The following is a 22,542-nucleotide window of genomic DNA, read 5'->3' on the forward strand; positions in this document are numbered from 1 at the left end:
GTTTTTTCTGTTTTCGCAGCTTAAGGATGGCTTGTTTTACCTGCATGGAGAGCACCTTTGACTGCATGTTTACTTCACAGCAAAACCTTCCAAATGCAAGCACCACACCTCAAATCAACTCCAGGCCTTTTATCTGCTTAATTGAGAATGACATAATGAAGGGATTGCTCACACCTGTCCATGAAATAGCCTTGGAGTCAATTGACCAATTACTGTTGGTCCCTTTAAAAACAGGGTGGCACATGTTAAGGAGCCGAAACTCCTAAACCCTTCATCCAATTTTAATGTGGATACACTCAAATGAAAGCTGAAAGTCTGAACTTCAACTGCGTCTGAATTATTTTGTTTAAAATTCATTGTGGTAATGTCTATAACCAAAATTAGAAAAATGTTGTCTCTGTCCAAATATATATGGACTTAACTGTATGTACCTTCACATGCACAGTCAACAGCACAGTCAACTCTGGGAATCCTACTGTGCTAAAATGAGGACCAGCGGACCGCAACAACCATCACCTTCCCCAATAATCGTATCTTCTGCTTCTTCCTTCTTCTCTGTTACAGTGCCAAATATTGTGATGCAGGTCTCCGATCGCAGAACTTTGGGTTCTTTACCCACTCCAGTCAGGCTGAGTGAGGGCCCGTCACCTGTAAAATAAGTGAACATGCCTGCTGCTTTTGATTGATCTGAGAGAAGGAGCCCACCACAACTTTCTTAATCCCCGTAACATCTCCGCCTGCACCTCCCTCATGGTTCAGCATCTTGTCTGGTTCACCATACTCCGCCCTCTCTCAGCACTGCAGCTAGCCCACAGTCCCTCAGTTGTGGTCACAGAAAATATTGTTTCCTCCTACACATGACAAAGCTAAAAGGTTGAACGTTTTTGAAAAGCTGATTACTTTTGTCCCCCAGTACCAGTTGCCCAGTCACCATTACTTTTCTAAGAAAACTGTGCCTGTGCTACATCAGCATACATCATCACCTATTCCTTGAGTAAATCTATGGTATGTCTGACAGGGTGCATTTTACCACAGACACTTGGATGAGTAAGCATGACCAAGGGCTTTACATCTTGCTGACTGGGCACTTGATGACTCTGGTGGCTGTGGGGGTTGGTGGGGAAGGTGCTACTCCTCAAGTCATAAAATCCCCAAGACATGCAGGACAAACCTCTATATTTCACAATTCCTATATTCCTCCACTGCTTTAGCCCCCTACTCTACCTCCTCTAGGGCCTCCTATCTGTGCCCTCATCCTCTGCCTTAATGAGACACGCATTCCAATAATGCAGAGTGAATACCCACCACCTGCAAACTGCACAGCCAGGGCTCACCACCATCAGGCAGTGTTAAAATTGATATGTCCTTGAGATGGCACTCATACAGCTGAAGAGTTGTAGACAGCTCTAAAGGCCAAGTTTGAGTAATAGCGGTCTCCACTGAACCTGCATCCAGGGAAGGCCATGTCTGTTAATGGTGCGAACCTGATGGCATCCCTATGCTGAGGCAAGCTCACAGATATGCCTTGCATGGCTCACATCTTCAACCTGGTGGTAGAGTGTTTTCTCCGCCATCATCCTGGCCTTGGTGAGCTGTTGCAAAAAATACAAAAGTTTTGTGCTCAAATCTGCTGTTCATTCGTCTGAGAACATTGACTTGCATCGATTCAGAGGTCTTTGTCCATGCCAGTTAACAGGTTGATATGTGATGTGCCAACATTGTGGAATTCCACTCTGCACATGTTGCAGCGATGGTGGCAGCAGCAACGAGCCCTGATGCAGTATGTCATGTTGTGTATTCTGGGCCAACAGAGTACGGGCGCATATAAGGTTTTACAGAGTTGGCACAGAATAAGGACATCTGCGCCCTTCTGCACAATCAAAATGGCTACTAAGATGGTTCAGCATCACTATTCCGGTCATCTATGTGCTGGAGCGGACTTTGAATAGCCTGCGATAGGAGGTGGTGGTCCTAGAGGAAGAGGAGGAAGCAGAGGAGGATGCGAAAGGGATACCATTGTCTCAACGTCTCAGACTATTGTCACACAGGTGGGTGCCAAGGGAGGGTGAATTACTGTGATTGAAGGGGGTTGGTGATAACAAACTGTTAGTGAAGATACAAGATCTGAGGAACAAATGGAGAAAGAAGAGGTGATGATGAGCAACTGTCAGGAGATGAAGAGCATAATCATCACCTCTCTGTTGTTCATGGTTGGTGGGAGTGGCCAGATGAAACAAGAATCAGTGTTACCCAGCCGCCAACACAGCATGGGCTTGGCCCTCATGGAAGAGCCCGACATACGAATGTGTTCTTGCTGCACTATGTGCAACATGATCCCTGTATTGTAATTATTCAAAATAGTGCTGACTACTGGGTTGCCACCTGTTAGATCAACGTTATAAGACAAAATTTTGCAAGATGCTTACCGCCCTATAAAGGGACCCGCGAATGCTGGAGTATCGAAACACGCTTTTACACAACCTTGAGAGAGTTTTTCCCCAAGACAGCAATGAAGCACACAGTGAGCATCGCAGTTCTAGACTTCCAATCTCCAGCACTTCAATTCATCAACATCAAAACAATAGCAGCAACAGCAGCAGCAGTAGTGTAAGTGGCAGAAGCAATTTTTGTGAGTCCTCATTTTTATACCAGCTCGTGTCATGTGGTGAATGAATGGAGAGAATGAGAATGATGCAGGAGTATCTAGAACTGAATATCAATACCATCAAGGAGGATTTGGTCAATTTCACATTTTGGTCTTCAAAAATGGATGAGGGACCTGAGCTCGCCTCTCATGCCTTGGAAGTTTTATCGTGCCCGGCAGCCAGGTTTCTCTCAGAACATGTCTTCAGCGCTGTCGGTGGTGTTCAGATGGATGAGCACAGCCGGCTGTTCCCTGAAAGTGTAGACCACCCAACTTTCATCAAGATGAACAAGTCATGGATCTTCAAGGACTTTTTCACCTCAATCGCAGACTGTACAGTCTTGGCGATGTTGAAGTTTTTAATGTGCTGCATTGATCTCATGTAATTGCAGTCTGTGATAGCTTTAGTGTGGCTTCTGTGCTTGCTGATGCTGCTACTGCAGATGTTAGCGCAAATTTGTGGAAATGTGAACAGTAATGGTTGGTCTCCATCTGCTGGGTTGGCTGTAGTGGAAGATATGTCATCCCTATTACACTATTTATTAATAATAATCTTTATTTATATAGCACCAACATATTCCGCAGCGCTTTACTATTTCTTCTCTTGTGGCATTTAGGCCACTTTGGTGATGTCTGCCACTAATTTTTGGAATTGTGAACACTCCTGATTGGGTCTCTCCATCTGCCAGGTTTGCTGCAGTTTAAGAGTTGTCAGTCCATATTATACTATTTGTACGTGGTGAAATTGATGCCACTTTGTTGATGTCTGGCACTAATTTTGGTAAATGTGTAGACTTCTGGTTGGGTCTCCTTCATGTGCACTGCCTCTAGCAGTAAGCCTCTGAGACCGGCAGGGCTCCACTTCCTTTGAGCCAACTACCTGTGTTACTATCCTTAGATTTTTCTAATAACAGTATTCTACAGAACTGATATGTGTGATGCTAGGTGTCGAGTTCCCACCGCTGCACAGGAGGAATCTCGAACCATGTCCTCTGCCATCTCCCATTCTTCCTCAGCCACAGTGGAGTCTGCTCAGCAGAGAGGTCAGTCCCAGAATCTGGCTCAAGCTGATACTGTGCGTCTGGTTACAGCTGCCGCTCCAGGTTCAGCCTTTGTAACCAGCATTGATCAGCGGCGAGCAGATGTTCCAGGGACTAAGTCCTGCTTAGCATGCCCGTGGGATGACTTCTCATTGGAGGTCGGAGGTCACATGCTCAGGTTCTGTAGCAACTCCGAATGGGCCACCAGGAAAGTCCCGGAAGGCTACATCTGTAAAAGGCTCACATGGCCGCTTGGCCATGTGCTAGTATAAAAATCTAAATCGTGTATGTAAGGATGTGTGTATGAAATCTGTGTATGTAATCTGGTGAAAGCTCCTTAATGATCCCCTTCCCTAGCGTTGTTGACTGAGTGTGGGTGACTGGAGCTAACTAGTGCCTGATTGTGTCATCCAGCACAAGGCATGAAGATACAGTGCTCATAGCAACGTCCGTCAGTGCAGCGCCGTGCCCAATTAGTGTGCTTTCCTGGCCCAAGTTTAGGGTGGTTAGTGGCATCCGCCAGAGTGGCGCTGTATGCACCTAGTGCGGTAAAACATTTGTATAGTTTCTCCCTGGCACTGCAGTTGCGGCGCCAAATGCTTGTAGGTCTAGAGGGTCTCTAACCCCGTGTCCTTGGGGCAGGATCCTGTGACCGAAACACTAGCATTCACTCCGGTATTGCGGCCCTGTGACACAAAAGGGTTTGTCTCTGTACACACCGGGTGATGTTAACCCACGTGTGTTCACCTATTATTCCACCATATAGCGTCCACCGTTACTGGACAGCAAGTAACATCACTGCACGTGGTCCCCAGACTGCGAATGCACCTTATTACTACATTTCTATTATTTGGTGCATTCCTCCAGCCCTAACATGTGCCACCTGAGTGTGGCTGAGCAGGAATACAGGTTGAGCTCTTGGCTCCAAGCACAGCAGGCCTACACCGTTTCCTCACTCACCTCGAAAAAAATTGACGTTTTTGCATGAGGTATCAGAGCTCCCAGCTAAGAAGGCTTGCACCACTCCCTTAACCACCAAGTTTTAATTGATACTTCAAGTCATAGCTATAAATGCAGGCCCAGACCCTGATATCTCATGCATGGCTGATTGCTGCTGTGCCATTCTAAAATTTGAACTGTGGATAAATTGAGGCCACTTTCCTGGTGTTTGATCCTTATTTGAAGGTGTTGTTTATGCATTTCTTTTTGCTTCCCATTGACTTGAATGGTGTTTGGCTCTGTTCGGCGAATATTTGACAAATAAATCAGCGAATATTTCAAATTCGGTGATTGCAATGTGAATCGAACATTGAAATATTCGCTCATCTCTGGTCATGATGTTGTGGATGGTTTCTGTGCCATGATTGGCTGCCGAAATGTACACACATTAGGTTATTAAAGAAAAACATGAAAAAATAAAAAAAATTACACTCTGCAGCATTTCTAACTTAGACACCTCCCCTCCCATTGTCAAACGCATCCCGCTCATTACCCCTTATTATCATAAAGCACCACAATCCTAGCCAAAGTCATAACAAAAGTATTAGTAGAAACTCAATGATTTACTGATCTTTGCCGACTTTGAGTAAAAATTCTCGAGAAACCAAAGCAAATGTTATACGTTCGTGCCGAATTTGAGATTGGTGAACGGTTTCCAAACAAGTTTGCCCATCTCTAGTCAGCATATTGCAAATGTTATGAGCAACAGTCTGGTAACAAATTGACTGCAGTTCCTTTTGTCTTTAAGACATTTTACAATAATAATAGTAATGGTAGCAATAACATTATTGTTATTATTATTATTATTATTATTATTATTATTATTAATAATAATAATAAGAAGAAGAAGAAAGGAGAAAATTTGTGAAATTTTAAATCTAAAATGTAAATTGCTACAATAAAGGTATATTCACTTGCATACTTCAAGAGATACCTAGAAAAAAGTTTAATTTGATTAAATCCACGATGATTTTGGATTTAAATATTTGTGCATGTCAAAGAGACTAAAAAGAGAGTCATCATGGATTAAAAATTTAAGGAATTACAAATATTGTATTTAAAATATAGCCTTCTTTTTATTTTGCCTATATTACGCAATCTTAGCTTTTGGAATTCCAGTACACAAGATCAGCTGCAGTGCGAAGCCCACACACTTGCATGGACAAGCCACTGTGACTTTGAAAATAATGAAGGTGTTGAGTCCTTCACAGTAGTGTCATGGCCTCTTCATCGTGCTGACCAGCAGGGGTCTGGAGTAAGCCACCAATTTTACAGTCCTAAAAAACTCTTTAAAGTAGATCGGTCAGATTTTGCATGTGGATTAAACTATCTGAGCAGCATTATATAGTGGGATATGCTGAGCCTAGAGATGTATACTTTTCTACTATTTGATGCAGTATTTTTATATGAAAAGCTATTTAAATACTGTCTAAACTCACAGAGAAAACCAATGATGCCTCTTTTCCAGCTCACACAGGGTGATTGACGGATCGGCCTGCATACAACCTCATACATGAAAAACTGTCAATCACTTTGTATGTTGGGGAATAAGGGTTTACAGGATGAATATATGAGCCCAAGCTGCATTTAAAGAACATTTTTATGCTATAAAAAACTATGTATCCCAAAGCTCATTCTCTGCGATCATGGTGGCATTTGGTTTCTTCTAATTATGCTTGATGACTAGTGTTGAGCATTCCGATACTGCAAGTATCGGGTATCGGCCGATACTTGCTGTATCGGAATTCCGATACTGAGATCCGATACTTTTGTGGTATCGGGTATCGGGTATCGAAACAACATTAATGTAATAATGTGTAAAAGAGAGAATTAAAATAAAAAATATTGCTTTACTCACCTCTCCGATGCAGCCCGGACCTCAGCGAGGGAACCGGCAGCGTTGTTTGTTTAAAATTTGCGCGTTTACTTGGTTACGTGAAGTCCCGGCTTGTGATTGGTCGCGGCGGCCATGTTGCCGGGACGCGGACCAATCACAGCAAGCCGTGACGTAATTTCAGGTCCTTGCAGGATTTTAAAATTACGTTCCGGCGTTGTGATTGGGCGCGTCGTGGTCACATGGGCGACGTAACCAATCACAAGCCGGGACGTCACGGGAGGCTGGACACGCGCACATTTTAAAATGCGCGCGTGTCCAGCCTCCCGTGACGTCCCGGCTTGTGATTGGTCGCGGCGGCCATGTTGCCGGGACGTGGACCAATCACAACGCCGGAACGTAATTTTAAAATCCTGCAGGACCTGAAATTACGTCACGGCTTGCTGTGATTGGTCCGCGTCCCGGCAACATGGCCGCCGCGACCAATCACAAGCCGTGACGTCACGGGAGGCTGGACACGCGCACATTTTAAAATGCGCGCGTCCAGCCTCCCGGCTTGTGATTGGTTGACCGCGATGCAACCAATCACAAGCCGGGACGTCATGGGAGGCTGGACAAGCGCGCATTTTAAAATACGCGCGTGTCCAGCCTCCCGTGACGTCACGGCTTGTGATTGGTTGCGTCGCCCATGTGACTGCGGCGCAACCAATCACAACGCCGGGACGTAATTTTAAAATCCTGCAGGACCTGAAATTACGTCACGGCTTGCTGTGATTGGTCCGCGTCCCGGCAACATGGCCGCCGCGACCAATCACAAGCCGGGACTTCACGTAACCAAGTAAACGCGTGAATTTTAAACAAAGAACGCTGCCGCTTCCCTTGGTAAGGTGCCGGTTCCCTCGGTGAGGTGAGTATAGCAATATTTTTTATTTTAATTCTTTCTTTTACACATTAATATGGTTCCCAGGGCCTGAAGGAGAGTTTCCTCTCCTTCAGACCCTGGGAACCATCAGGAATACCGTCCGATACTTGAGTCCCATTGACTTGTATTGGTATCGGGTATCGGTATCGGATTGGATCCGATACTTTGCCGGTATCGGCCGATACTTTCCGATACCGATACTTTCAAGTATCGGACGGTATCACTCAACACTATTGATGACAAATAATAACTTACTGTGTATAGACAAAAATAACACATTGTTAAATGATGATCTACTTTATTTCCTTAAACTGTTTAAAATCACAAAAATAATTATCTGTATAAACAGAGATCTGAAAAGTTTTGCGAAGTCCTTGGGTGTTCTGCAAAAATCATGAATAGAAAAACACAATTTAACAAATGTTTGTGACTTATATTAGACTTTAGTATGTGGCTTGCCTCAGTCATGCAGAGTTGCATCTGTCTCCTGAGATTGCTTATTCTGTTCTTATTTCAACTCTAGATCAGTTGATAGGAGAATAATCATTGTCCTGCTGTTTACAAATAGGAAATCCATTCACTTGAGTTGACCAAAAAAATCAGGTAACTTAAAACTGAAGAGTGGTTATTTGTATAAAAAAAACATGTATTTGTGAGTGTTCAAATGTTTTTTCCATATCAACTAAATAAAAATAAATATACAACAGACCACTTTTTATTATTTGAACCTAAATTGATTCCTTAACATGTGTAGTTGCACAGCTGCATTTAATGAATAAGCAACAATGTCCTGCAGTTCCTTGACATTGTTTCTGATTTTCTGCATACAGATACAAAAAGCCTACCATTCTTTTAAAAGTAACTTGGTTTTGTGCACATTTACAGAGAAGCTGTAAGATCTATAACTAACTCAGCTGTTGCATAATTTATAATGTTGAAATGTTAACTTGTCCGTCTCTGTTTTTATTTTATTAGACACAATTTCCATCCTGATATTTTTTCCGATTCATTGCCAAATAAAAACTACATAGAATCCTAAATTAAATATTTCTACTTCAAGGTTACTCTTGCTATTGAGAAAGTAATTTAGAAAGCTATAATTCTATGGGGTACACTAGCAACAGCACAAAAGAAATATTTTACAAATCAATGTCTGAACCAGTAGAATAAAAACTTTCTTTTCATGGAAGCATAATTACACATGTGGCTGTTACATAAGTTATAAGACCTCTTAGCTGTGCATTTATAGTAACCCTCCATCTTGTAATAATGGTGTCAAGGAAATTGCAAGGAGTGCATAATGCATGGGCAAAGCATCTAGTATCCTCTTTTGTAATCTTTTCTGTTCTGGTGCCTTGGATTTCATATGTGAAAAAGAGCTTCCAGTCTCCTCTCTGCACACTGTGTTTTGTAGCTCTAAGCTATTCCCACTGTTATGGCCTGGTCTACCTAATATCAGGGGAGGAGTTTCTTTGACTAAACTATGTTTGTGAAGTGTAAAAGTTCTCTTAAAAATTTTAGAGTCCTCATTGGAAGATAGCTTTTAATGGCTAACTGAAAAGATGGTAACAAATTGCAAGCTTTCGAGACTAATCAGGTCTGATTATCAGGCATAAAATAACACAAAATCTGATGAAAAGACCTGAGTAGTCTCAAAAGCTTGCAATTTGTTACCATATATTCAGTTAGCCATTAAAAGGAATCAACCACTCAGGACTCTCAAATCTATATATTTTTCTAACTACTGCCTAACATGGTACAAGGATATATATTTTTCCTGTATCAAAGCTCTCTTAAACACCATAGTGGCAGAGTAAATTTTAATGAACATGTGCCATTTTTTTTCTTTTTCAGTATTTTTATTAACATTTTAATAACAAAACTTGAACATAATGGGAAGGGGAAATATGAGGGAAAAAAGGGGAAAAGGGGAGGGAAGAGAGGAAAGGGACCCAAATTTAAAGAACTCAATGAGTTATATGTTTCTGATGCAAATATATGGAATATTGCAATAACTAAGATACATGAGATATATTAGGATAATAGTGATTGTTACAACAGAGTTTTCATAGTTTTGTAGTTTCATATAACCCTACGACAAATATAATAAGCAATACAGTAAAACACTAAAACACTAGAAACAAAAAGAATAATGAGGTACATGCTCATGAAACATAGGACACGGATGAATTTCGGACCAGCGTGCCCATTTTTTAGAGTATTTGTTAAAGCAGTTGTTGATTATTGCGAATTTGTGTTCAAATGTTTTATGGAGAGAAATTCTGTCTATTATGTCTGGGAATTTGGGTAGGTCTGGTTTCTTCCAGTGATATGCAATAGTATTTTTTACCACTAGGAAAATGTGGCTTAAGATAGACCTAATAGATGGATCAATGTCTTCCATGCCCATGGATAGTAATGCCATTTGAGGAGAAATTGTGATATCCCTACTCGTTAGTTTTTTTTTATATAAGAATAGAAATTTGAGCCTATAAGGGTTGAATTTTAGGGCACTTCCAGAAGAAGTGCAAGAGGTTATCATAGTGGCCACAGTTCCTCCAGCACAATGAGGAATTATTTGGGTTGATGTGGGACAATCTGGTAGGGGTATAATACCACGTAGGGAGGAGTTTGTAAAACGATTCTTGGGATGACATAGATATATTGGACATGTATGAATATATTAATGCATTTTCCCAGTTTTCGGGTTGGAAAGCCATTTTCAAGTCTGATTCCCATTTGACCATGTATGAATTTTTTACCAATTCGGTATCATTCTTGAACCAATTATAAATACTTTTGCAACTCCAGAAGATTTTGTGATTAACATTACATAAAAGATTTATTGTTGCTTCAAAGGCAAATTTTTTTTAACTCTGGAATTCCTCAACGTATTTCAGTGATTCTGAGACTGTTATTTCATGACACATTGTACTTCATGTTAGTGGTAAATTTAGATATATATGTTTTGAATTTATTTGTGATATTTTGAAACACAAATTTGGCTGAAATAGATTGTGGGCAGCATGTCACATTAGCATGGACCCAAAGCACCCAAACAGCAGAAAATCCCCACAAGTGACCCCATTTTGTAAACTACACCCCTTAAGGATTTTAACCGGGGGTATAGGGAGCATTTAGAACTCACAAGTACAACTTAGAATTTGATAACATTAGGTCGTCGCATTGAACATTTTCATTTTTTTTAAAGTGTTGCTTTAGCCCCAATTTTTTTTACTTTAACAAATGGTAAAAATGAAAAAAATCAACCAAAAAGTTTGTTTCCACTGTCTTCTGAGCTTTGTGATATCTGACATATTAAAAAATTTTGTTTGATATTTGGAATGTAAATTTGCCTAGCATAGATTGCAGACTAGGGTTGAGCGACTTTCATTTTTTTAAGGTCGAGTCGGGTTTTGTGAAACCCGACTTTGTACAGAGTCGAGTCGAGTGCAGTCGGCCGATTATCGCTAAAAGTCGGGGATCGACCGAAACACGAAACCCAATGCAAGTCAATGGGGAAGCATAGTCGGCAGTGAGTGGAGGCCAGGAAAACACCTACAGTGCCCATTTTAATGCCAAAAACATCCATTCTTGTTTCTGAAGCTTGTCAATCTTAATTAACTTTATAATAATAGTTGTTCAATGGAACTTGGGGGTCATTTGGCAAATTTGTGGGGGGTAGGGCTGGTTCAAGGTTTTAGTGGGCCCAGGAATTGTGGACTACGTCACGGCGGTGGAGCAGGGAGAGGAAAGTATTTCAACGTTGCAAGTGCTGTGATCCTGAGCAAGCAGGGGGGCACACTTGTTCGCATTGGCACTGGCACAGGGCCCCTCAAAGTACAGCGGTGTGTTTGCACGGCGGGGGCGCCTCCCACCAGCAGCGACACTTTTGCGTACTCTGAGGGGCCCTGTGCCAGTGACATCGCCAACGAGTATGCCCCCCCACCTGATGAAGTAACCTGCACTTTCATCTGCACCTTCCTCTTTGTCCCTGTGTAAGGTGGTATAACATGCGGGAAGGGGATCCTTACTTTCAGCAGGGTCAGATTCTGGCTGTGTAGAGTGCAAGGGGAATGTAGTGGTCTAGGTCAATGTACCAGCAGACTCATCTAGCAGTGGCTGGGCAATGGGCAGAATGAGGAGGAAACAGATATAGGGCCAAAGAATAAAGTAGGCTAAATGCAGTTCAAAATTGGTAACAGGACAGGACTAAACAGGCGGCATTGCTTTGTTCAGTGGAGTAGCAAACCCAGGAGCAGCAGACACTGTTTTAAGGGCCCAACCACACTAGTAGGCCAAATGCAGTTTAATATCTGATACTATAGGCCCAAAGCCAGAAGGTTGAAGCTCAGCTTTATTCAGTTGAGGGCAAACACCAGGGAGGGGCAGACACCGTTAGTAGGCCCTAACCACCAATTTTTAAAATAACAGCACTTAATGAGAGCCAGAAGGTTGAAGCTCAGCTTTATTCAGTTGAGGGCAAACACCAGGGAGGGGCAGACACCGTTAGTAGGCCCTAACCACCAATTTTTAAAATAACAGCACTTAATGAGAGCCAGAAGGTTGAAGCTCAGCTTTATTCAGTTGAGGAAAAACACCAGGCAGGGGCAGACACCGTTAGTAGGCCATAACCAAAGTTGAAGGCCAAATGTAGTTTAATATCTGATACTATAGGCCCAAAGCCAGAAGGTTGAAGCTCAGCTTTATTCAGTTGAGGGCAAACACCAGGGAGGGGCAGACACCGTTAGTAGGCCCTAACCACCAATTTTTAAAATAACAGCACTTAATGAGAGCCAGAAGGATGAAGCTCAGCTTTATTCAGTTGAGGAAAAACACCAGGCAGGGGCAGACACCGTTAGTAGGCCCTAACCACCAATTTTTAAAATAACAGCACTTAATGAGAGCCAGAAGGTTGAAGCTCAGCTTTATTCAGTTGAGGGCAAACACCAGGGAGGGGCAGACACCGTTAGTAGGCCCTAACCACCAATTTTTAAAATAACAGCACTTAATGAGAGCCAGAAGGTTGAAGCTCAGCTTTATTCAGTTGAGGAAAAACACCAGGGAGGGGCAGACACCGTTAGTAGGCCCTAACCACCAATTTTTAAAATAACAGCACTTAATGAGAGCCAGAAGGTTGAAGCTCAGCTTTATTCAGTTGAGGAAAAACACCAGGGAGGGGCAGACACCGTTAGTAGGCCCTAACCACCAATTTTTAAAATAACAGCACTTAATGAGAGCCAGAAGGTTGAAGCTCAGCTTTATTCAGTTGAGGAAAAACACCAGGGAGGGGCAGACACCGTTAGTAGGCCCTAACCACCAATTTTTAAAATAACAGCACTTAATGAGAGCCAGAAGGTTGAAGCTCAGCTTTATTCAGTTGAGGAAAAACACCAGGGAGGGGCAGACACCGTTAGTAGGCCCTAACCACCAATTTTTGAAAACACAGCACTTAATGAGAGCCTGAAGGATGAAGCTCAGCTTTATTCAGTTGAGGAAAAACACCAGGCAGGGGCAGACACCGTTAGTAGGCCCTAACCACCAATTTTTAAAATAACAGCACTTAATGAGAGCCAGAAGGTTGAAGCTCAGCTTTATTCAGTTGAGGAAAAACACCAGGCAGGGGCAGACACCGTTAGTAGGCCGTAACCAAAGTTGAAGGCCAAATGCAGTTTAATTTCTGATACTATAGGCCGAAAGCCAGAAGGTGGAAGCTCCGATTTAGGCAGTGGAGGACAATTAGAATTAGGGACTGCAGACAGACTTAGTAGGCTGTCCCCTGTGGACCATGCATCCAACACATTAACCCATTGCGCCGTAATGGACTCATAATCTTCCGTGGCCATGCCTACAGGTCCATGCGTCTGTTGTCAGGTGCACCTTTGTACTCACAGATTGCCAGAGTGCATGGACAATGCGGTCTTTTACATGCTGGTGGATGGTTGGGATGGCTTTTCTCGCAAAAGAAGTGTCGACTGGTTAGCTTGTAGCGTGGTACAGCGTAGTCCATCATGGCCTTATTAATAGTAAATAAAATATATAACTAGGCTCTATGAACTTTTAAATAAGTTCCAGGGGTACACGGGCAGCATTGGTGTGGTCAGTGGAGGAGTATTGCAAGTAGGGGCTGCAGACAGGCTCACAAAGTCCTAAAATAACAAACAGTAGGCAGTCATGGCAGTTTTACATCGGTTACATGGATACACAGGCAGGCACTCCAGGCAGCATTGTGGTCAGTGGAGGAGTATTGCAAGTAGGGGCCGCAGACAGGCTCACAAAGGCCTAAAATAACAAACAGTAGGCAGTCATGGCAGTTTTACATCGGTTACATGGATACACAGGCAGGCAGCATTGTGGTCAGTGGAGGAGTATTGCAGGTAGGGGCCGCAGACAGGCTCACAAAGGCCTAAAATAACAAACAGTAGGCAGTCATGGCAGTTTTACATCGGTTACATGGATACACAGGCAGGCAGCATTGTGGTCAGTGGAGGAGTATTGCAAGTAGGGGCCGCAGACAGGCTATCAAAGGCCTAAAATAACAAACAATAGGCTCATGGCAGTTTTAAATCGGTTACATGGATGCACAGGCAGGCAGCATTGTGGTCAGTGGAGGAGTAATGCAAGTAGGGACGGCAGACAGGCTATCAAAGGCCTAAAATAACAAACAATAGGCTCATGGCAGTTTTACATCGGTTACATGGATACACAGGCAGGCAGCATTGTGGTCAGTGGAGGAGTATTGCAAGTAGGGGCCGCAGACAGGCTCACAAAGGCCTAAAATAACAAACAGTAGGCAGTCATGGCAGTTTTACATCGGTTACATGGATACACAGGCAGGCAGCATTGTGGTCAGTGGAGGAGTATTGCAAGTAGGGGCCGCAGACAGGCTCACAAAGGCCTAAAATAATAAACAGTAGGCAGTCATGGCAGTTTTACATCGGTTACATGGATACACAGGCAGGCAGCATTGTGGTCAGTGGAGGAGTATTGCAAGTAGGGGCCGCAGACAGGCTATCAAAGGCCTAAAATAACAAACAATAGGCTCATGGCAGTTTTAAATCGGTTACATGGATGCACAGGCAGGCAGCATTGTGGTCAGTGGAGGAGTAATGCAAGTAGGGACGGCAGACAGGCTATCAAAGGCCTAAAATAACAAACAATAGGCTCATGGCAGTTTTACATCGGTTACATGGATGCACAGGCAGGCAGCATTTTGGTCAGTGGAGGAGTAATGCAAGTAGGGACGGCAGACAGGCTATCAAAGGCCTAAAATAACAAACAATAGGCTCATGGCAGTTTTACATCGGTTACATGGATACACAGGCAGGCACTCCAGGCAGCATTGTGGTCAGTGGAGGAGTAATGCAAGTAGGGATGGCAGACAGGCTATCAAAGGCCTAAAATAACAAACAATAGGCTCATGGCAGTTTTACATCGGTTACATGGATACACAGGCAGGCAGCATTGTGGTCAGTGGAGGAGTATTGCAAGGAGTGTCTGACACAGTTAGTACTCCAAAAAAATAAATAGATGTTAATGTCTCACAAAACAACTATAAGTAAAAAAAGGGTGGCATGCTTAGGTACAGGGGTGGGCTCATCTGCAGAGTTTATGACAAAGTAATTTGGCAGTAAATTAGTATTTACTGGTGTCAATATAGGACACTGACCCAGACTACTTTAACTAGCATCATAGATGCAAACAAATTGGTATTGTTTGTCAGTGCCAGGCATTGAATGATGTCAGTGCATAGACTAAACATTGGTGGAGCTGTGCGAGATAATTTTGCACGTGGTAGAGCACAGTTTGAGCTGGGGGGGGAACTCTCTTGTGGCCGGCGGTACCGCCCCAGGGCCCCTCATGTTACAATGGTGTGTCTGACGTTGGGTGCGCACCACCACCGCCAGAGACACTACATTGTACTATGAGGGACCCAGTGGCAATGCCGTCAACCAAAAGCGGGCACACCCGCCTCCTCAGACAATCAGCACTGTAACGGGTGCTTGCGCCAAGTGGCGAGACAACGGCCCCGTGGGGGGATTTTTCCCATTGGGGGAGGTGTAAACATGTTGTATGCTGGACAAACAGCTGCTGCAAATTAACAGATTGGAACACTCAGTAAGACCAGTCCACAAGCAAGACCTTTTTATAGGAAAGCTAGGTGTCAGCCGGGAAAGGTGGGGCAAAATAATTTGAAATCCAGGAGTGGTTCATTTTAATGAAGGTGAGATCATCCACATTTTGGGTAGCCAGACGAGTCCTTTTTTCGGTTAATATTGAACCAGCAGCACTGAATACTCTTTCTGATAGCACACTAGCTGCTGGGCAAGCAAGCTACTGCAATGCATATTCTGCCAATTCAGGCCAGGTGTCTAATTTTGATGCCCAGTAATCAAATGGGAATGACGGTTGAGGGAGAACATCGATAAGGGAAGAAAAATAGTTAGTAACCATACTGGGCAAATGTTGTCTCCTGTCACTTTGAATAGATGCTGCAGTACCTGTCCTGTCTGCGGTCATTGCGAAATCACTCCACAACCTGGTCAGAAAACCCCTCTGTCCAACGCCACTTCTGATCTGTGCACCTCTAACACCTCTGCCATGTAGCCCCCTGCAGCTTGTGTGAGAACCATCACCGGCGCTGTGTGCTGGGAATGCCTGAATCAAACGGTCTACAAGAGTAGCTTGTTTGGTTGCTAAGATTTGTTCGAGGTTCTCATGTGGCATAATATTTTGCAATTTGCCTTTATAGCGAGGGTCAAGGATGCAGGTCAACCAGTAATCGTCATCGCTCATCATTTTAGTAATGCGTGGGTCCTTTTTGAGGATACGTAAGGCATAATCCGCCATGTGGGCCAAAGTTCCTGTTGGCAAATCTGCGGTTGTGCTGGTTTGAGGGGCAGTTACAGGCAAATCTACGTCACTTGTCTCCCTTAAAAAAACAGAACACGGCCTTGCAACGCCACTAATTTCTGTTGGCCCAGGAGAAGCTTCCTCATTAAAAAAGTACTCATCCCCATCATCCTCCTCGTCCTCCTTCTCCTCTTCGCCCGCTACCGCATCCTCTACACGGCCCTGACCAGACAATGGCTGACTGTCATCAAGGCTTTCCTCTTCCTCTGCTGCAGACGCCTGCTCCTTTACGTGCGTCAAACTTTGCATCAGCAGACGCATTAGGGGGATGCTCATGCTTATTATGGCGTTGTCTGCACTAACCAGCCGTGTGCATTCCTCAAAACACTGAAGGACTTGACACAGGTCTTGTAGCTTCGACCACTGCACACCTGACAACTCCATGTCTGCCATCCAACTGCCTGCCCGTGTATGTGTATCCTCCCACAAAAACATAACAGCACGCCTCTGTTCGCACAGTCTCTGAAGCATGTGCAGTGTGGAGTTCCACCTTGTTGAAATGTCGATGATTAGGCGATGCTGGGGAAGGTTCAAAGACCGCTGATAGTTCTGCATACGGCTGGAGTGTACGGGCGAACGGCGGATATGCGAGCAAAGTCTGCGCACTTTGAGGAGCAGGTCGGGTAACCCCGGGTAACTTTTCAGGAAGCACTGCACCACCAGGTTTAAGGTGTGAGCCAGGCAAGGAATGTTTTTCAGTTGGGAAGGGGCTATGGCAGCCATGAAATTCCTTCCGTTATCACTCACAACCTTGCCTGCCTCAAGATGTACAGTGCCCAGCCATGACTGAGTTTCATTCTGCAAGAACTCTGACAGAACGTCCGCGGTGTGTCTGTTGTCGCCCAAACACTTCATTGCCAATACAGCCTGCTGATGCTTGCCACTAGCTGTCCCATAATGGCACACCTGGTGTGCAACAGTGGCAGCTGCGGATGGAGTGGATGTGCGACTGCGGTGTGTGGACAAGCTCTCGCTTCTGCATGAGGAGGAGGAGGAAGAGGAGGAGGGGGGGGCGAACGCCTACAGCCAACTCTTTCCTTGACCGTGGACTAGGCAAAACTGTCCCAATATTGCTGTCCCCTGTGGACCCTGCATCCACCACATTCACCCAGTGTGCCGTAATGGACACGTAACATCCCTGGCCATGCCTACTGGTCCAGGCATCTGTTGTCAGGTGCACCTTTGTAGTCACAGACTGCCTGAGTGCATGGACGATGCGGTCTTTAACATGCTGTTGGAGGGCTGGGATGGCTTTTCTAGAAAAGAAGTGCCGACTGGGTAGTTTGTAGCGTGGTACAGCGTAGTCCATCAGCGCTTTGAAAGCTTCGCTTTCAACTAACCGGTAGGGCATCATCTCTAATGAGATTAGTCTAGCAATGTGGGCATTCAAACCCTGTGTACGCGGATGCGAGGATGAGTACTTCCTTTTCCTAACAAGAGTCTCATGTAGGGTGAGCTGGACTGGAGAGCTGGAGATCGTGGAACTAGCGGTGGTGCCGGTGGACATGGGTGACTGAGAGAGGGTTGGAGATGGTATTCTTGCCGGTGCCCTACATGCAGTGTTTCCTACTACTAACCTGGTGATTCCCTGACTGCTTTGGCCTGGCGACGAAAGCTGCACAGATACTGCAGGTGGTGTGGGAAATGGTCGGCTTACAGGGAGGGAAGGGATGTAGCATTGCTGACTAGCTTCATTGGCCGAGGGTGCTGCAACCTTTAGGGACGTTTGGTAGTTAGTCCAGGCTTGCAAATGCATGGTGGATAAATGTCTATGCATGCAACTTGTATTTAGACTTTTAAGATTCTGACCTCTGCTTAAGGTTGTTGAACATTTTTGACAGATGACTTTGCGCTGATCATTTGGATGTTGTTTAAAAAAATGCCAGACTGCACTCTTTCTACTATCGGATACCTTTTCAGGCATTGCAGACTGAGCTTCTTTAACCGGATGGCCACGCTGTCCTCCAACTGGTTTTGGTTTTGCCACGCGTTTTTGGCCAGATACGGGCCCGGTAGATGGAACCTGTTGTGATGTTGATGCCTGCTGCGGCTCCTCCTCCTCCGCTTCAGAACTACTGCCGCCTGCACCCTGTTCCCCCAATGGCTGCCAATCGGGGTCCACAACTGGGTCATCTATGACCTCCTCTTCTATGTCGTGTGCGATTTCGTCTGTGTCACCGTGTAAGCCGGTGGTATAGCGCCGGGACGGGGCACCATAGTCTCCGCTGGGTTTGATTCTGCCTCAGTACACTGCGAGGGCAATGTTCTGGCCTGAGTCAAAGGAACAGCATAGTAATCTGGCTGTGGCTGTGCATCTGTGCACTCCATGTCCGATTCAACTTCTAATGGACATGGCCTGTTAACTGTTTCACTGTCTAACCCAGGAACGGTATGTGTAAAGAGCTCCATGGAGTAACCCGTTGTGTCTCCTGACGCATCCATCTCTCTCTTGTTCTGGGTGAAGAAGACAAGGAAGCGACTTGTCCCTGACCGGGAGCATCCACTGACGATGCACTGCTCTGACATTTGGCACTTTGCGAGGAGGAGGCGAAAGAGCTAGAGGCAGAGTCAGCAATGAAAGCCAATACTTGTTCCTGCTGCTCCGGCTTCAAAAGTGGTTTTCCTACTCCCAGAAAAGAGAGCGTTTGAGGCCTTGTGTAGCCAGACAATGAACCTGGCTCAACAACTCGAGACTTAGGTGCTGTACTTCTTTTACCACGACCACCTGATGCTCCACCACCACTACCATCATTACCAGCTGACAATGACCGCCCACGGCCACGACCTCTTCCACTAGACTTCCTCATTGCTTGCAAAACGTAACCAAAGTAACACTATTTGTTACTGTAAAACAACTTATAAGGTGAACTCAAACTTCTGTAGGATTTATATATACCTTTATAGGTGCCTGACACTGAAAGGAAAATCAGGCCCAATGTTACACACTAGGTTTTCTGTGGCCCAATAATTTGAGACAGATGGCACACACAGGCCCAGCACTCAAGCAGAAATGCCAATCTTAATCTCCCACTATTTTTTTTTTTTTCTGGGAGAATTTACCCTAAAAAAAAAAAAAAAAAAGGCCCATTATTACACAGTGTTTTCAGTGGCACACAATGAGAGAGAGATGCCACACACAGCAATGGCATGGAGGCAGACTTGCCAATATTTTTCTCCCAATATTTTTTTTTTTTTTTAAAGGGAGAATGTACTCCCCCCAAAAAATGGCCAACTATTACACAGTTTTCAGTGCCACACAATGAGAGAGAGATGCCACACACAGCAATGGCACGGAGGCGGACTTGCCAATATTTATCTCCCAATAATTTTTTCTTTTTTTAAAAGGGAGAGTGTACCCCCCCCCAAAAAAATGGCCAACTATTACACAGTGTTTTCAGTGCCACACAATGAGAGAGAGATGCCACACACAGCAATGGCACGGAGGCAGACTTGCCAATATTTATCTCCCAATATATATTTTTTTTTTAAAAGGGAGAATGTACCCCCCCCAAAAAAAATGGCCAACTATTACACAGTGTTTTCAGTGCCACACAATGGGAGAGAGATGCCACACACAGCAATGGCACGGAGGCAGACTTGCCAATATTTATCTCCCAATATTTTTTTTTTTTTAAAAGGGAGAATGTACCCCCCCAAAAAAAAATGGCCAACTATTACACAGTGTTTTCAGTGCCACACAATGAGAGAGAGATGCCACACACAGCAATGGCACGGAGGCAGACTTGACAATATTTATCTCCCACTAATTTTTTTTTGGGGAAAAGGGAGAATTTAGAAAAAAAAAAAAAAAGGCCAAGTATTACACAGTGTTTTCGGTGCCACACAATGAGAGAGAGATGCCACACACAGCAATGGCACGGAGGCAGACTTGCCAATATTTATCTCCCAATATTTTTTTTTTTTTAAAGGGAGAATGTACCCCCCCCAAAAAAATGGCCAACTATTACACAGTGTTTTCAGTGCCACACAATGAGAGAGAGATGCCACACACAGCAATGGCACGGAGGCAGACTTGCCAATATTTATCTCCCAATAATTTTTTTTTTTTTTTAAAAGGGAGAATGTACCCTCCCCCCAAAAAATGGCCAACTATTACACAGTGTTTTCAGTGCCACACAATGAGAGAGAGATGCCACACACAGCAATGGCACGGAGGCAGACTTGACAATATTTAGCTCCCACTAATTTTTTTTGGGGGAAAAGGGAGAATTTAGAAAAAAAAAAAAAAAAGGCCAAGTATTACACAGTGTTTTCGGTGCCACACAATGAGAGAGAGATGCCACACACAGCAATGGCACGGAGGCAGACTTGACAATATTTATCTCCCACTAATTTTTTTTTTGGAAAAGGGAGAATTTAGAAAAAAAAAAAAAGGCCAAGTATTACACAGTGTTTTCGGTGCCACACAATGAGAGAGAGATGCCACACACAGCAATGGCACGGAGGCAGACTTGACAATATTTATCTCCCACTATTTTTTTTTTGGAAAAGGGAGAATTTAGAAAAAAAAAAAAAAAGGCCAAGTATTACACAGTGTTTTCGGTGCCACACAATGAGAGAGAGATGCCACACACAGCAATGGCACAGAGGCAGACTTGCCAATATTTATCTCCCAATAATTTTTTTTTTGGAAAAGGGAGAATTTAGAAAAAAAAAAAGGCCAAGTATTACACAGTGTTTTCGGTGCCACACAATGAGAGAGAGACGCCACACACAGCAATGGCACGGAGGCAGACTTGCCAATATTTATCTCTCAATATTTTTTATTTTTTTTTAAAGGGAGAATGTACCCCCCCCTTTATGGCTTTATGTACCCTGCCTATCACTATCCCTGCTTCCGAAGAAGCTGCAGCAACCTCTCCCTACGCTCAGATCAGCAGCAGTAAGATGGCGGTCGGCGGGAACGCCCCTTTATAGCCCCTGTGACGCCGCAGAAAGCAAGCCAATCACTGCAATGCCCTTCTCTAAGATGGTGGGGACTGAGATCTATGTCATCACGCTGCCCACACTCTGCGTCCACCTTCTTTGGCTGAGAAATGGCGCTTTTAGCGTCATTGAAACGTGACTTTGGCGCGAAAGTCGCGTACCGCATGGCAGACCCCACACAGGGATCGGCTCGGTTTCATGAGACGCCGACTTTGCCAAAAGTCGGCGACTTATGAAAATGAACGATCCGTTTCGCTCAACCCTATTGCAGACACCATGTCTCATTTGGAAAGCCCCAGAGGTACAAAACAGCAGAATCCCCCACAAGAGACCCCATTGTTTAAGCAAGACCGATCAAGAAATTCATCTAGGGGTGTGTTGAGCTTGTTTCTGATTCTCACAATAGATAATAGGAAAAAAATGGGCTGTTTAAATTGTTACGCAATTTCTACAGAACACAAAGATACCATATGTGTGGTCAAAAACTGCTGTATGGGCTCATGGCAGGGCTTGGAAAGGAAAGAGGACTATTTGATTTTTGGAGCATAAAGTTGACTGGAATAGATTGTGAATGCCATGTTGAATTTGAAGAGCTCCTGACAAGCCAAAAAAGCAGAAACTACCCCCACAAGTGACCCCATTTTGGAAACTATACAACTCACAGAATTCATTTAGGTGTGTAATGGTCATAGTCAGACAATGAGTAAGACAGATTGTCAAAACTAGTAGGTCCTGCTAACAGTATTTTATTTTCGGGATGCAAATAAAAACCCATAAATAACATCAGCTAAAATACAGGACTCTCTGAAAACTAGTTGTGTGGCTGTTTCAAGATGCACAATAAGGAGGCACTTGAAGAAAAATGGGCTGCATGGACGAGTCACCAGAAGAAAGCCAATACTGCGCAAATGCTACAAAGTATCTCACCTACAATATGCATAACAGCACAGAGACAAGCCTCAAAACTTCTGGAACAAGGTAATTTGAAGGGATGAGACCAAAATTGAACACTTTGGCCACACGCATAAATGGTACATTTGGAATCAGGTCAACAAGGCCTATGACGAAAGGAACACCATTCCTACTGTAATGTTTTGGGATGTGTGAGCTACTAACGAACAGGAAACTTGGTCAAAGTTGAAGGAAATATAAATGCAACATATTATCAGCAAATACTGGATGCAAATTTGCACTCATCAGCCTGGAAGCTGCACATGGGATGTACTTGGATGTTCCAACACGA

At 44.1% G+C, this 22,542-nt stretch overlaps 1 protein-coding gene across 1 annotated transcript in view; it reads left to right on the forward strand.

Annotated features, from left to right (window-relative positions):
• TRHDE (thyrotropin releasing hormone degrading enzyme) overlaps window positions 1-22,542 on the forward strand; it is a 1,510,236-nt gene that overhangs the window by 635,805 nt on the left and 851,889 nt on the right. The window lies entirely within an intron of this gene.

This window comes from Ranitomeya variabilis, chromosome 5, assembly GCF_051348905.1.
Source record: "Ranitomeya variabilis isolate aRanVar5 chromosome 5, aRanVar5.hap1, whole genome shotgun sequence".
Taxonomy (NCBI): Eukaryota; Metazoa; Chordata; class Amphibia; order Anura; family Dendrobatidae; genus Ranitomeya; species Ranitomeya variabilis.